The sequence below is a fragment of the Notamacropus eugenii genome, chromosome 1, assembly GCF_028372415.1.
Source record: "Notamacropus eugenii isolate mMacEug1 chromosome 1, mMacEug1.pri_v2, whole genome shotgun sequence".
Classification (NCBI taxonomy): Eukaryota; Metazoa; Chordata; class Mammalia; order Diprotodontia; family Macropodidae; genus Notamacropus; species Notamacropus eugenii.
This window is the reverse complement of record NC_092872.1, coordinates 339773244-339789673: the sequence shown is the minus strand read 5'-3', so window position 1 is coordinate 339789673 and position 16430 is coordinate 339773244.

The following is a 16430-nucleotide window of genomic DNA, read 5'->3' as shown; positions in this document are numbered from 1 at the left end:
ATGAAGATGGTGTAGAACATTGGAAGTCAAAAGACCTGAGTTCGAGTGCTACTTTTGCTATTGACTCCTTTGTGTGTTCCTCGTAATGGTCATTTGCTTCACACTGCAAGCCATATCTGTAAAATGAAACAGGTTGGATTGCATTTAGTTCTTTCTAGGGTAACTTTAACATGCAAACAATTCATGCGGTGGTTCTGTGAATCCTTGACCCTCCTACTAGAATGAGAAGCAGGGACCTTGTTCCTTACTCCCTTCCAGCCCCAAATCCCAGCACAGATCAGTAGTAATAATAACTTACACTAATTTAGTGCTTTAAGGTTTTCACACAACTTGACGGATATCTTATTTGTTTCTCATAAGAGCTATGTGAGGTGAGTAACGTATTCTTCTTCTTCACATTTTACAGATGAGAAAACTGAGACCCATCGAAGTTAAATGAGTCACCCTGATCAGCTTCTGAATGACAAGGGTGGGAGTGGAATCTTGGTCTTCTGACTCAGAATGGAGAGCTCTTTTCACCATACCAGTATTTGACTGACAAATCCAAAATATTGTAAGGGCTTGCTGGGAAAGGGGAGATACAGAAAGACAGACTGTACCTTTCTTGGGTCCTGGGTCTGTAGCCTTCATTTCCTTAGCTTGTTTCCCTCATGGACATCTGTCCTCCTCTACTTCTTCCACCTCCTCCACCAAGAAAAACTCAGGGACTGAAGCTAGCTCCTATCTCAAAGCATACCCCAAAGATCAAGTATAATTAAGAACTGTATACTCCGTAGATTATTTACATCACACATACACTCTACACAAGCACCCAATGAACTACACACTGCTACATCTATACCATCGTTCAGATACATGCCCAGATCACATACACACAATTACAATTATTTCTCTCATGGACTTGCACACCCCACACCACCCTTCACACAAATGCCCCCCCCTCCACCCCTCAGATTACACATACTACCCACAAATAAACATACTCCATATACAGGACTCATACTTAAATCACCCGGGCAACAATGACACTTTTGTCATAGACTCTCTGACTCTCAAACAACTCCACACCATAGACATATTTAAATACAGCTACATAACACATTATAAAACATATATGCTCACAAAACACACATACATACCATATATAAAAGTAAAAAAAAAAGCAGTGGTATAGTGCTTAGAATGCTGAACTTGGAGTCAGGAAGATGTGGGTTTGAATTCTGCCTTTGAAATTTGCGAGCTGGGTGACAATTGGTGACAGTTACCTCTTGGTTTCTTTATCTGCAAGATGATGACAATGATAATTATCTCTAAAGGTTGTTAGGCTCAAAGGAGCATTACACAATTTCACAATTTTCCTTCTCCTCTCCACCCAACTGTGGAAATCGAGTTGTGTTGAATTCAGTCGAGTGTGAATGAATTCAGTTAGTTCCTGTATTCACTTACTCAATAAACAAACGACCTCCTTAGCATCCCCTTCTTCTCTCCCTCTGTCGCTGGGCTCTGTGCCTTCCTGCCTTTTCATTGGTGAGCCCTACAGGAGCTTTAAGGCTTCCAGGACTAAAAGATATTTCCCCTTACATCCCCCTAGATGATGCCCCTTTCTCTCTAAACTCAGAGAAAACTTAGCCTGGAGCGGAAGGCACCGAACCTGGGCAGTCAGGAGAAAACCCAAGGCCTCCAACTCCCGGATCGCATTCCGGAGCGCTTCCCCACTACCTGCACGGTGATTCCCACCTGACATTGGGAGGCAGGGGGGACTGTAGGACCCGTGGGCCTAGGACACCTGGAAGGGTAAAGGACTGTCAAAGCTGGAGCGGGGGCTCCGGGACTGGCCCGGCTGGGCCGAGTGCTTTCCTTTGAGCCCGCGGCGGGGATCTCAGCACGGCAGCTGCAATACAAGGTGCGGAGAAATTACAGAGCGCGTGAAGGCTGGGCCCGAAATCAATGTTTCATGAGGTGTTATTATCTCGGCGCCTGCAGACAGCTGGTTGGGGGCGGGGTGGAGGCAAGGGAAGCACCAGTCGTCGCTGTCACCTCCTTAGCTCCCCGACTTTTCAGCTCCCAGTGCCAAGGTTATCTCCACACAGGGAAAGAAGGGGGAGACTAACATCTCGCCCCTCCCCTCTCCCCCCTCCTCCCCAGGGTTTGGCCCAGCTCTTTCCAATCCCGGCAGGTGCAGTGTCCGAGCTTCCGGATCCCCCTCCTCTCCACTCCTAGACTGAGCTTCGTCCTGGTTCTGGGATTTGGCGAGAGGGAGCAGGAAACATGGCCTTCCACCTTCCCCCTCCCCCCTTCCCCCTTTCCCATCCCCCCCCAGCCACAAAGCCCGGCCATAGAGTCCCTTCAAACCACTCCTAGCATTCAGACAAGAGGCAGTAACTACTGACACTTTCTTCCCTCCTTGCCTCCAAAGGCCAGACGTGACCTTCCTGTCTTCCAGCTCAGCTTGCGTCCCTTTCCAACCCCGCAGAGGTGCAAGTTTCCCAACATCACCTCTGTCCTGGGACAGTTTCCTCTTCTTCATTACTTGTACTAATTTCCTAAAGTCCTCGATTCCCACAAACAACAAACTGGGGGGGTCTCCTTTTGTGGAAACTACAACTTCCGAGGGCCTGCCTCCTGCCTCCTCTACACACACTGGCCTGCGGAGTAAGAGTTAGTAAGAGTTACCTTCCTCATCCCCCCAATCCCGCTCCACCCCAGGGGCCAGTTTTGCGCAGAAAATCCCCAGAGATCTGGTGGACCCTTAGCGATGGACTACTAGGACTTCTAACTGGGAGGAGCAAATAACACGACCCAAATCAAAGACAGTGGCAGGGGAAATTATTTCCCATCAGTCTCCGCTAGCCCGGCGCAACCACAAAAAAAAAAAATACACCCCACCTACCTATCTCTGGTGAAATAATACCTATAATTCTCTTATTGTGCACCACCTGTCCCTCCTCACCCTCGCTCAGTTTTCTATTTAATATGTGCAAATAGAATTCCCTCCTGTTTTGACTGTTTTACATCAAACTGAGGTGGGGGCGGGGGTGGACCCCATTTGGAAGAACATTGAGGCTCCTGAAGCCCTAGAGCAGGAGATGGTTTTAATCTATTAAGGTTAACTCTTCACAAAATGCTGAGCAGATGGTATTTGTGGTAAGGTATCATTAGGCAAAAATGCGAACTGAGGAGTCGCTTAATAATCAGCCTGTGAAGGCGATTTAGTGTTCGAACGCAAGTGAGCAGTTTGCATTCCCTCCTCACTCCTCCCCGCTCCTCCCCCCTCCTGCTGCTGGTAGTGGCAGCAACGTGAGGGCTTTAATCCTAGCTATCTTGAGCAGGAAATCTAAATAGCTTCAAAGGCAGAGAGCACCGGCTTTTCCATAGCTGATTTCCCAGGGAAGGAAAAGCAAGTTGGAAAATTCAGGCAGTAACTTGTGATAGGTAGGATAATTTTTCAGAGATATGAATGTTCCTGTAACACCCCTAGGCTCTTTCTTTTGGGGTTCTTCTCCACCCCAGAATATTTAATTAAGATGGATATAAGAGTATTGCTCCCTGGTAAGAACTGAGGACTCTGAAGATTTCACAGAAACAAGGGAAGAATTAAATAAACTGATCCAGACTGAAGTAAGCAAAACCAGAAAAACAATATAAAAGGGCTAGAATGTAAATGGAAAGAACACTCCCTCCCAACTGAATACTATGTAATTATTATAAACAAACTTGTCCCTAGAAAAGAGTTGAAGAAAATGTATTTCCAGCTTTTTTGGAAAAGATGTGGTTGACTGACTACTGGGCGTGACTACTACTACTATTACTACTACTACTACTACTACTACTACTACTACTACTACTACTACTACTGCTGCTGCTGCTGCTGCTGCTGCTGCTGCTGCTGCTGCTGCTGCTGCTGCTGCTGCTGCTACTACTACTACTACTATTACTGGTGTGCACTGTCAGGCATATTGGTGAACTGAAGTGGTTTTCATTAACAGCTTTTAAAAAAAATCTCTTAAAAATCGTTGCTACATTACTGGCTTATTGGCTGGGGGAGGGGGAGAGATATATTAGGAAATGAATGTGATTTAAGGCAAAAAAAAAAATAGTCACAGATGGCATCTCCCTCTGATAAAGGTTATGAGGTCACTTTTCCAGGTTAATAAACATTAATTAAGTGCCTACTGTGTGCCAGATACTGCTAAATGTTGGGGATACAAAGAAAGGTAAAAGAGTCCCAGCTGTCAAGGAGCTCACAAGGTAATGGAGACAACATGCAAACATAGTTGTACAAGCAAGATATTTACAGGATAAAGTATCTACAGCAATCTCAGATGAAAGGTGTTAAGATTAAGGAGAATTGGAAAAGGCTTCTTATTGAAGGTGGGACTTTGACTGAGATCTGAAGGAAGCCAGGGAAGTTAGGAGACAGAGATGAGAAGGAACAGTGTTCCAAAATGGAGGTCAGCCAGGGAATAAGGTATAAGAAGACTGAAAAAGGTAAGAAGGGGCCAGTTTATGAAGGGCTTTAAAAACCAAATAGGGGACTTTGTATTTTATCTTGGAGCATATAGGTATTGGAATTCAATAAATTCAGTTTATTGAGAGTGTGTGCACAAGGGAAGAGATATAGGAAAATAGGTAGCAGAGAAGGACAGATCAAGTGAGGATTTTTTTTTTTTGAGGATGATGGAAGATGTAGACATGTTTTTAGGCCATAAGGAAGCAGCCAGTAGGTAGGGAGCCACTGAAAACTAGTGAGAGTGTAAGGATGATAGAGGAAGAAATCTGCCACAGAAAATGGGATGGAATGTAATCACTTGTGCAGGTAGAGGAATTTGCCTTGGCAAGGAGAAAGGTCATCTAAGTGAGACAGGGATGAAGGAGGAGATAGTGAAAGGTGTGTCTGAATGATATGATATGAAAAAAAGAGAAGAGGAAACCAGTTCACTTTTTTTCCCAGTTAAATATGAGGCAAGGTTCTCAGCTTTGAGGATAAGGAGGAGAGAAGTCATAGCAAGTTTAAAGAGGGCTGAAAAAATAGTTCGGAAAATCACTGTGGTGAGTGGCACAGTGAATTAATTAGTTGTATGAAAAGATTGCCTTGCTGCAGTGAGTGACCCATTGAGAATATGTAACAAACTTTTAGTGGACCCAGTCAACACCATTTTGTGAATTTCTCCAGTGTCAGTCAGTAACACCTGAATAGAAAGCAGAAGGTGCCAACATTATCTTTAACCATTCTATTTTTGGCCATTTAGTTTGTGTCCAATTTTTTTTCTGTTCACAAATAATCCTTATGTGAGCAACTTTGAAGGAATGGCTTTTTTTTTTTAAAGTTTGAGATTTTGAATTTCTTGAATTTTTTTCTAAAATAATAATCACTTTTTTCTCAATTCTTGAATTGAAAAAAAAAAGAAAAGTCTTATAACAAATATGCATAGTCAAACAAAGCTAATTACTTCATTGGCTGTGTTAAAAACACATTTCGATTGAGTCTATCCTGAGTCCTTCACTTCTTTTTCTGGACATGGGAGGGACCCACATTTCATTACGAATCTTCTGGAATCCTGGTTGATCATTGCATTGATCAGAATTCTTAAATCTTTCAAAGCTAGGTTTAAAAATTTTTTTATTTACAATGTGCAGTTTTGGTACAAATTGTTCTCCTGGTTCTGTTTACTTCATTCTGTATCAATTCACACAAGTATTTCATCATATTCTTATATTTTTCGTCCAGCCTTTCTCCAATTGGTGGGCACACCCTTAGTTTTCAGTTTTTTGCCACCATAAAAAGAGCTATTAGAAACTATTTCTGTACACATTGTATCATTCCTCTTTTTTTTTATGTCTTTGAGATATTAGCCTAGTAGTGCCATTGCTGGGTCAAAGGGTATGTGCATAGTTTAATAACTTTTGTGTATAGTTCCAAATTGCTTTCTAGAATGATTGGTTGAGTTCACAAATCCATTAAAAATCCATTAATCTACCAGTTTTCCCATGGCCCCGCCAACATTTGTCATTTCCCTTTTTGGTCAATTTTACTAATCTGATGGATATGTGGTGAAATTTCAGAGTTACTTTAATTTGCATTTGTCTAATTATTAGTGATTTGGAGTATTCCCTGCTCATATACTTTGACCATTTATCAATTCAGGATCGTCTCTTCTTCTTATAAATTTGAATCAGTTATTTATATATGTTGGAAATAAGACCCCTGTCAAAGAAGTTTGGTGCCATTTCTCTGCCCCCCCCCCCCAGTTATTTTTCTCCAATTTTAGCTTCCTTGGTTTTGTTTGTGCAAACTCTTTTAAATCTTGTTCTGTTATATTTTTGCCTCCCTTTTCCTCCTTTCTACTTTCACTTTACTCCCTCCTCCATTCTTTTCCTTCTTTTCCATTTCCCCCTTTCTCTTCCTTTCTTCTCTCCTTTCCTTTCTCTTCCCTTCCCCTCCCTAAATCCTGGCTCCTTTGTCCAGAGACTTCTGTCTGCCTCTCTATGATTACCTGAGATGGAAAAAATGACTGGCTATGATTTTACTAGGATTTCCTGATCAGGATTAGGTTTGTGGGTTTTTATAGGTTTTTGGTGGATTATTTGATGGTGGTGGTGGTGGTGGAGGAGGAGGAGGTTGAGCTGGGCTATACTGCTTCCTCCTACTCCAACATCTTGCCTGTTCTCTGTTAATTTTTCATTTGTGTTTTCCCAGTGCCTGCTACATAATAGACACTTAGTAGATGTTCATTAGAATTAAATATCCACCACTTTTATCCAGTTCAATTGCTATTAGTATGTTTCTTTCATGGATGAAGTCTTTCTGCTAAGATAATTTTGTTACAGTGCAATGTTTCTCTCTGCCCCTCCAACCCCCCCCCCCCCCCCCACTTGTTTATCAACTCTTCCTGTCTGAATCAGCCTGGGGAGTGAGGCCTTTGGGTGGGGAAGGTGGTTGGTGTAATTTCCCCATTTAGGGTGTGGAAAGAGGTTGTATGACAGACTCTTTGGAGGAAACAAAGGTGGGGAAGGTGACCTAGCACAAGTGAATGAAACTTGAATAGGACTTGGGGAAAAGATGGTATTGTATTGAATAGGAATTTCCTTTCCTTTCAGAATTGTTTGTATTCACAGAGCAAGATCTTTGAACTATCTCTCTATATTGTCTCCTGTTTCTATCTATCTCTGTCTCTGTTCGGTCTCTCTGTTTCTCTCTCTGTCTCTTTATCTCTCTCTGTCTCTGTCTCTCTGTCTCTCTGTCTCTCTGTCTCTCTGTCTCTCTGTCTCTCTGTCTCTGTCTCTCTCTCTCTCTCTCTCTCTCTCTCTCTCTCTCTCTCTCTCTCTCTCTCTCACAGACACACACACACACACGCACACTCACACCCTTCTCTAATTTTGAAAAGGAATACGAAGACCATAAATCAACTTTCACTTGCTCATCAGTACCCATGACTTTCTGACGTCATCATGTTAACATGGTGCTTGAGGATTTACAAAGCACCTTCCTCACAACAAGTCTGTTACCAAGATTTTAGAAGTGACTTAGGCAATCATTTTCCTTTCTGATAAAGTTGTGCCCATCTCTCAAGAGGGGAAAGTATCTCTCCTATTCTCGAAGTCTTCAGGGTTGGAGATTTCGCCATCAGATAATCCTTTGTCTTATCTAACTTGAGGCTCTTCTGCTGCTGTTGAGGCCCATCTCCATTTGCTTGGAGCAGAGATGAAGATTCTCATCCCCTCAGGAAACTTTTATTTAAATCATTTGCTGTTAGGTCACCAAGTTGGAAATTTTTTCATTATAGAAAAACATCTTATGTAAGCCCTTACCTTCTGATATATGTATCCACAGGTTTTTGGCCATGCCTCAGTTGTCCAAGTATCCACAGGAACCTGGACACTCTTTGGTCAATCCATGAGTGAATGCAATTTACTGAGCATTTAGTATGTGCAAGCCATTGTGCTTTAAGCACTGGGTATAAAGAAAGCAAGAGAGACTATATCTGCATTCAGGGAACTTATGTTCTGATAGAGGAAGACATCAGAAGTAGAGGATGTTTTGTCCTCTAGGGGAGGCAGATAGACATAGATCATGATCTATACTTACACTCATTAGCCCAATTATTTCTTGGGGAAGGTGCAAGCCGATCAAGCATTTGCTCTGTTGTAAAGAAAATGGAGACACTCTGGTACAATCCAGAGAACATTGGACCAAGAGGGCAGTCTGGTGACTTTTAGTCCAGGCTCTGCCACCAATTTTCTTCATGCCCTGGGGTGTCACTTCTCAATGAGCCTCAGTTTACACATCTGTCAGATTTAGTCACTTTGACTATATTTCTGAAATCCCTTCTAGCTTTGAATCCTATGCCCTTCCTGTAATAGGGGAAGAGGAACTAAACACATGAAAGTATTTCTCTGCTGGGTTAATTTAAGTGATTTCATAGAAAGCTGGGGAAAAGAAATCTCTTTCTAGCTATAGGTGACTGAGAGGTTGGTACAGTGGGATGACTAAATATTTTTGGAGGAACCAGAAAGACTGATGATGATTCAAGGAAGGGCTGACCCAGAATAAAATTCAAATCTGAAAGGGATGAGCTTGGTCTCTTTTCCTTCCTGGTGACAATTGAGAAAAGTACTGTTCAAGCTGTCAGATGGGAAAGCAATAGTAAGCTGCTTTCTTCCATCTGGCCACTATATATCTATATCTATATCTATATATATCTGTGAGTGCATAATATCTCTGTTTCTTTTGTCTGTCTTCTTTCTCATTTCTAAGTGTGTGAGGATCCAGAGATGGAATTGTCTGAGTGGAAACATTGTCATTTTGGGAGATCCATAAGAGTCTTCAAAGGTACCAACGGCAGCTGGAATCAGCGCCAGAGTCCACTGAAAGGAATAGAAGTAGAAATGGACACCAGAGTGGTAGTGGCTAATTATAGAAGAAGCATCTGCAACCCTTAAGAGCTGCTGTGGCTTCTAGAAAGTACTGACCTTCACAATCCAAGGATTCCATTAAAAGGAAAAAAAGACTTCTTAGACTAGGCATTGGAAAGTACTCTTTTACCATACATGTTTCCTAGAACAAATATGCAGAGTTAAGCAAAACTAATTATTGCACTGGTGGTGTTAAAAAAATATGTTTCAATCTGAGTCTATCCTGAGTCCATCACTTCTCTCTCTGGACATGGGAGGAACCCATGTTTCATTATGACTCCTAGGGAATCTTGGTTGAGCATTGCATTGATCAGAATTCTTAAATCTTTCAGAGCCAGATTTTGAAAAATTTTATTTACAATGTGCTATAGCTTCTCAGGAGCTTCTCAGTAAATCTAATTTCTAAAACCTAATGGAATATAGTTGGTTGATCACAGAGAACACACCTGTTCGGTTTCAGGTCCAAGATACTAGTAACCTCAACCTCTCAGGGTTATTCCTAGAATCCTGAGGGAAACAGTGGTCATTGCCCTCTGGGAACTCAATCTACTAGTGAGAATGTGAATTAGGTTGTGGCACTGGAGGGCACTACAGTAACTGTGTGACTGGATAAATCATCACCTCTCTGAGCTTCAATGCCCTCACCTCTACAATGAAGAAACCTACATGGTTTCTAAGGTCTCTTCTAGCTCTGGTATTCTGTGAATCTGTAAGCTCTCTTTGACTATTGCGGCTTTCACTTCTTGAAGACTCTTCTGCACTTCTTAAGCACTTACCATCAAAAGGACTCACTTCAGTATGTAGTCATATGCTTTTTCACATTTTTCTCCAGTTGCTGCATGTATGTGACTCACTTCTACCCAGGTAGATTGTCAGGAGTGGAGGAAGGGAACCAGGATCATAAAATCATAGGGCAAGAGCTGGAAAGGAATTAAGAGTTCACCTAGTTTCTCCCATTTTATAGCTGAGGAAACAGAACAAGAAAGGCTAAGTGTTTTCTCCATGCTCAAAAAGGGAGTGAGTATTCAAGGTGCAATTTCAACCTGAGGCCAGAGCTGGTGCTCTGTCTGCTTTGTCTTGAATCTTACACTCTTTTGTTGCCTTTGTAGTGACTAACATGGGGGCTAGAAATACAGGCACTCAGTAAATGCTGAATGGTTGAGTGAAAGAATGAATGAATATGACTTCTTTACGCATTAATCCTTAATGAAGGTATTAACTGCAACTATTATTTTGGGAAGTCTTGTTCTCTATGCCAGTACTAACAGGAGTGCTTCCAGGAAACTCGAGCAAACCTTCTACCAATCATAAGGTGCAAATTGCAGCAATTCCCTCTACCAAACACAAAGTGTCTCCAGGTAATTACAAACCCAAGGTTTTAGTCCTTCATCTGTCACTAGTTCAATCCTTGGGCAAGTCTGCCATGTGGTAGGGTGGAAAGAGGACCAGCTCTGGCTTCAGAGGATCTGAGTTTGGTCCCGCCTCAAGTGCTTACTACCTGCCTGACAGGAAAATCATTTAAGTCCCCAGTTTCTTCATCTGTAAAATGAGGGGGATTGGACTAGATGGCCCATTCTACCTTGTAGATCTATGATTCTTCCCTTATCAGGTTCTGTGTCCTTAGTCAGATGGACTAAAATGTTCACTGAGTTCCTCCCAGCTTTGACATTTTCTGTTTCTATCAGTGTGGGTCTGTTGGGGATGCTCTTTGTGTGTTACATGCAGTGGGAAGGAGTATTTTTAAGGCATGCTCAACAGCTTCTGTGCATGAGCCCCAGACCTTTGGATCATGCACACCTATAGGACACATACAAACACTTTTTAGAGCTGGCTGCTATATACAAGTTAATTCTTTGCAGCTTTTAAAATAATTGCGCTTGTGTGTGCCATACAGGGGAAGCTTCATTTTCTATTACTTCTGAGTTGGAAATTTTGAGTTGTGTTTCATTACAATTGAGAAACCCTAATGAAAGTAGAGAGCAGCCCATGAAATATTCATGGAGTCCTTCCCCTTTTTCTGAAGCTCTTTTGAATAATTTTTATGTGAGCACATGGTTGGCTATTTATTTGCTGTGTTAAGTCACATCCTATTGAATGACTTTTAAGATACCTACTGGGCACCTTTCTGCCAAAGGAGGGCCACTGGGGGATTTTAGTCTTAGTGAAAAGTTACTTAAGTTTAGACATAGATTCCATGATGTATAAAGCTTGATTCCATGGTATTTGTGCTGACATCTACTAAACTACCTTCTAGCCTCAGAGTTCAGACCATGGATTAATCTGAATAGCCTACATGTGTGTCTTTGGGGGTGGGGTGGGTAATGTTGTGAAAAGAGGTGATGACCTAAGAAGAGTGTTTAAACCAGCCTCAGAACACAAAGTGGTATTTATTCATTGTTCATTCTAGTTTTTTTCTTTTTTTCCCTTTTGGCAGAAGGGGCAAGTGGCCTTGTGCTTTCTTTGAGGGGGGCTCTGCTGGGCTCAGAGGGTCCAGAGTAAGTGGCTGGGAGTAGAGGTTCCCTGTGTCCTCTGTTAATACAGTTTCTGTCTTCATCTTTTAAAGCAGGAGTTTTTAACTTGAGTTCTGTGACTTTGTTTTAAATTGTTTTTTATATTTTAATAAATATAGTTCAATAGAATTAGTTTCCTGTGTAATCTCGTGTGCTTTATTTTATGCATTTAAATACATCATTCTGAGAAAGAGTTCATTGTATTTACTGTACTGACTAAGGGGTCCATGTTACCAAAAATGTTAAGATCTCCTACTCTAGAAGCTTTTTGCCAGCATGGAAGGCTTATGTGTTTAGTGTTCTTTCTACCAGTCCCTCCTCTCCAGAAATCCTAAGTAGAAAGGATAATGTGTAGGGTGTGTGTTAGTGCAGGGAGTAGAAGGAACTTGAAGCTTTTGATGGAGGGAATTTTTCCTGCCTTAATGGTGTGGTCCTGGTCCAATCACTTAACTTTTCTCAGCCTCAGCTTCCTTATCTGTAAAGGAGATATTATTAGTGCCTTTCATACAGGGTTATTGTGAGAGCTTAAAGCTCTATGTCTTATGAGGATATGTATTCCACTGGGCATCTGCTTCTCTGTCTGCTGTGGACTCCACCGAACAAGATGATCCTCCCAGGTTAAGGGAATCACCTCTAATCTCATCACCATGCTGCTAACTCAAGCCTTGACTGATATTACCTTCCTCAATCTCCTCTCCCCACTGATTGGAGGCTTAGAGGTGGAGTACCAAATTCTTTCCAATGCTTTCCTTTGTAGAGGGCAGAGACTGAACTTTTCAGATCATTCCACACTACATCTGCTGCTCTATCTGTCTTCAACTCCACAGAACAAGATGCCCCTGAGCCAGGTACACCCTAGTCTCCCCTGCTTCCTTTCCCCTCTCCCTTTCCTGCCTCTTTTTGTGTGTTGTCTTCTCTCATTAGATTGTAAACTCTTGAGGGCAGTGAGTCTTATCCCCAGTGCTTAGCACTGTGTCTGGCATGTAGTAGGTGCTTAAAGATTGGATTAAATACCTTAAAGGTGGTACCCCTCCCTTCCTGGACTTTCTCTACCATGTCCCAGAAACTTCTTTATCCTGGAAGTTTATTCTGTCCCTGGATTTCTCACACTGGAAGTATCCTCTGCTCCTGCAGCATCTTCTGATTAGCTGGTTCCTCTCAGAACCTCCAGTTTAAGAAGATTGCCCAGGCCAACCATTCTTCCTTTCCAGCATGGATTCTTGATTTTTCATCCTTTCTTTTCCGTATCACAGGGCAGATAATTCTTCCTTCTTATCTTCTTTTCCCATTTCCTGATTTTTCAGCTTCTTTTTATGTATTCTCTTCATCCTATTAGAATATAAGCTCCTTGAGGGCAGGAACTACAATTTTTTTCCAGTTTGTATTTGTATTTCCAGCACTGAGCACAGTGCCTGGTACACAGTAAGTGTTTAACAAATGAGTGTTGCCTCAACTCTGTAACTGTGAGCTATTATTACGATTATTTCTACTTAAGGTCAGACCGTGATGGTGAGATGATGTAAACAAAGTGCTTTTAAAAATTGAAGCGCTTGGTAAATATTAGCTACGATGATGATGATGGTGATAATGATAATGTCCATGGACCCAATTCCCTTGCAAGACTTTTCTTGGGTTAATTAGTATTTGGGGGGGGTTTCTTGGTATGACAGACCTATAGATTCTTCAGAATATCCTTGGTACTTCTGGGTGCAAAAGATGAATGCAAAACTAGATTGACTGGGTAGGCAGAATGCTCCTGAGGGGAGGCCACATTTTGGTCCATCATGCTGTCTGCTCACTTTTTCCCTGAACCTTATGGGGAATTAATAACAATTCCTCCCATAATATAGTAGGTTGGTAGAATTGAACTTTAGCCTTGTCTCTGTCACTCATGGACTGTACAATCTTCGCAAATCACTTCCTACCTCTAGGCTGCATTTTCCTTATCTGTAAAATAAAGGGATTTCAGCATGGATGTGTTATTTTATGATTGATTTTTGTTTTGTACTTTCAGTGTCTTTTTCATATATGCTATCTCATTTGATCCTCAAAGTGTCACCTATGAAGATGATCAGGTAAGAGTTATTAACTCCATTTTACAGATTAGGAAACTGAGGCAAAAAGAAGAAGACAAGTGATTTACCTCGGGGCAAACAGTGAGTCAGGAGTGGCTCGTGAGCAAGGTGGGGCCTGAAGCAAATCATATTGTGGGTTCCATCCTTCATCTGCCCTAACATGTTTATTCAGGTGGATTTAAATGCAATATAAATCTTTAAGGGGACAGAAGAAACAAAAAAGACAGAAGAAAAAAAAAAGACAGCATTCGTTCAACAAACAAACATTCCTTGTTTGCTGTGGGAGATCCTAGAAGGGAAACAGAGAAAAACAAGAGAGAATCCTTGCCTTCCCAGAGTTCTAGTAGGGTGGCTAAGACAAAGAGAGGGCTTTCATCCCACGCAGAAAGTGAAAGTATCTCAAGAGAGATGTTACCATAGTGTTCTGGAGGAGGGAATCGTTGGTTTTGATTTGGGGAAATCAGAAATAGCCACATGGAGGAGGTAGCATTTGAGTTGAGTTTTGAAGAATGAGTGACTTTGGCAGGCAGAGACTGTCAAAACATAGGATATGATTGAGAGGCAGAACCTAGTCTATCTGACTAGAGCATCCTATGTAGGGTGCGTGTGTATGTGTGTTTGTGTATGTGTGATAAGGTCAGAAAAGGAGAATAGTGCCATATTGTGGAGGGATTTGACCATAATGAATAAAAAATAAAACAATAATCATGCAATAAAGTTATGCATCATACAGAAGTCAGTGGAGAGGTTCATGGTGGGTGAGGGCAGACTGCAAGAATAAACCAACCAGGAACTACAAAGAAGTAAAGAACTTCTTCAAGGAATTGCATCACTGGAGATACAGAGATCTGGTCACATGGCAAGAGTGAAGGATGACATCCAGAAGGTTCCACGGCTAACCTTGCAATATCTGGAGAACTTGTGGAAGAGCTCCCAGCTGCACTGTTGGTTGGAGGTTCCCATGGCAGAGAACTTTTGAGAAAAGAGAGATTTATAAGAATCAGTCTTGATGGGTAGACTACTTGGATTTCTGCCTGGTTCATTGGAGGGAACTCCCAATAAGAGAGCACAGATCCATCTGAGTATTTAAATATAAATAGCAAGGCTTGTCATTTTTACAATATTTTCTTTTTCATGTCCAAACACTATCACTGACAAGATTTTCCTTCACTTGATTTAATTAAGTACTATTCAACACATACTGTGTGCAGGACAGTGCTTCCTCTTGGAGAGATATAAAGGTTAGAGAAGACAGATTACTGCCCTCATGAAACCTCTAGTTGAGGTGAAAAATAGGAAACATACACAGAGAACTAGATTTCAAAATAATACATGATAAATACATCAAAGATATGAAAAACCAGTGTTGTGGGAGTTCCAAGGCTCTGTGTGTATGTGTGTGAATGTGTGAGTGTAAAGAGGGAATCAGGAAGAGATTCATGAATGAGACAATGTTGAAGCTAAGTTACAATGGATTGGTAGAATTTAATTCTGGGAGGGAGTGAGAGGATGAATGTGGGAGAAACAATTCCTTTTCTAGCCCCTTTTGTCCCTCTTTCCCCCTGGGGGACCCATTGTTCTGTCCTCTATCCCTTATTGCTCTGTGAACATCTAGAAGTCAGGGACCATAGGAGTAGGCTTAAATATTGCAAGGGAACTTGGAGAACATCTAGTCCAACTCCCTCATTTTTACAGGCTCTTCCACTTAGCTAAGCTCTACTCATTCTTGAAGGTCTAGTTCTAGTTTTACCTCTTCCATGATGACTTCCCTTATTCCATTTCCCCTGTTAATGAGGTCATTGACAGGAGAGTGCTGGGGGGTGGTGTCTATTTTATTTTATTGGGGGGCAGTTATATTAAAAAATTAAAGCTGTATTATTTATTTTAACATTCTTTTCTTTTTAAATTTTGAGTTCTGAATACTTTCCCTACCTACTACCCCTACCCCATCTACTGAGAAGGCAAAATATATGATATCAATTATACATGTGAAATCCTGAAAAACATATTTCCATATTAGCCATTTTTTTAAAAAACAAGAAAAATAAAGAAAGTGAGAGAATTCTACTTCAATTTACATGCAGAGTTCATCAGTTTTCTCCTTGGAGGTGGACAGCATTTTTTCTTTATGAATTCTTTGAAATTGTCTTGGATCATTGTGTTGATCAGAGTCACTAAGTCTTTCACAGTCCCATTCACAAATGGGTCATCATTACATCACTGCTGTTACAATGCCCAGTGATCTCCTGATTCTTATTACTTCAGTTTGCATCAGTTTATATAGGTCTTGTCATTTTTTCCCTGAAACCATCCCCCTACTCATCACTATCTTATGCCACAACTTTTCTAGTCATTCCCCAATTGATGAGCAACTCCTCAATTTCCAATTCTTTGCCATCATAAAAAGAGCTAGTATAGATAATTTTGCACATATAGATTCTTTTTCTTTTCCTTTGATCTCTTCAGGATACAGACCTAGTAGCTGTCAAAGGATATGCATAATTGTATAACTCTTTGGGCATAGTTCCAATTGCTTTCCAGAATGGTTGGACCAGTTCACTACTCTACCAACAGTTCATTAATATATCTATCTTTTGCTCCTCCTCTCTAGCATTTGTTATTTCTGATAGGTATTAAGTGGTGCATCAGAGATGTTTTATTTTGCCTTTCTCTAATCAATAGTGATTTAGAACATTTTTTTATATATAACTTTGATTTCCATAGATAGCTTGCATTTCTTCTGAAAACTGTCTGTTCATATCCTTTGATCATTTATTAATTAGGAATTGGCTCTTATTTTTATAAATTTGATTGTTTCACATATGTTTGAGACATGAGGTCTTTATTAGAGACTTGTTCTATTTTTGTACATTATTTTATTGTCTATGGTACCTTCCACCAACATGTAGTTTCCCTGTTTATCCCTTTTAAT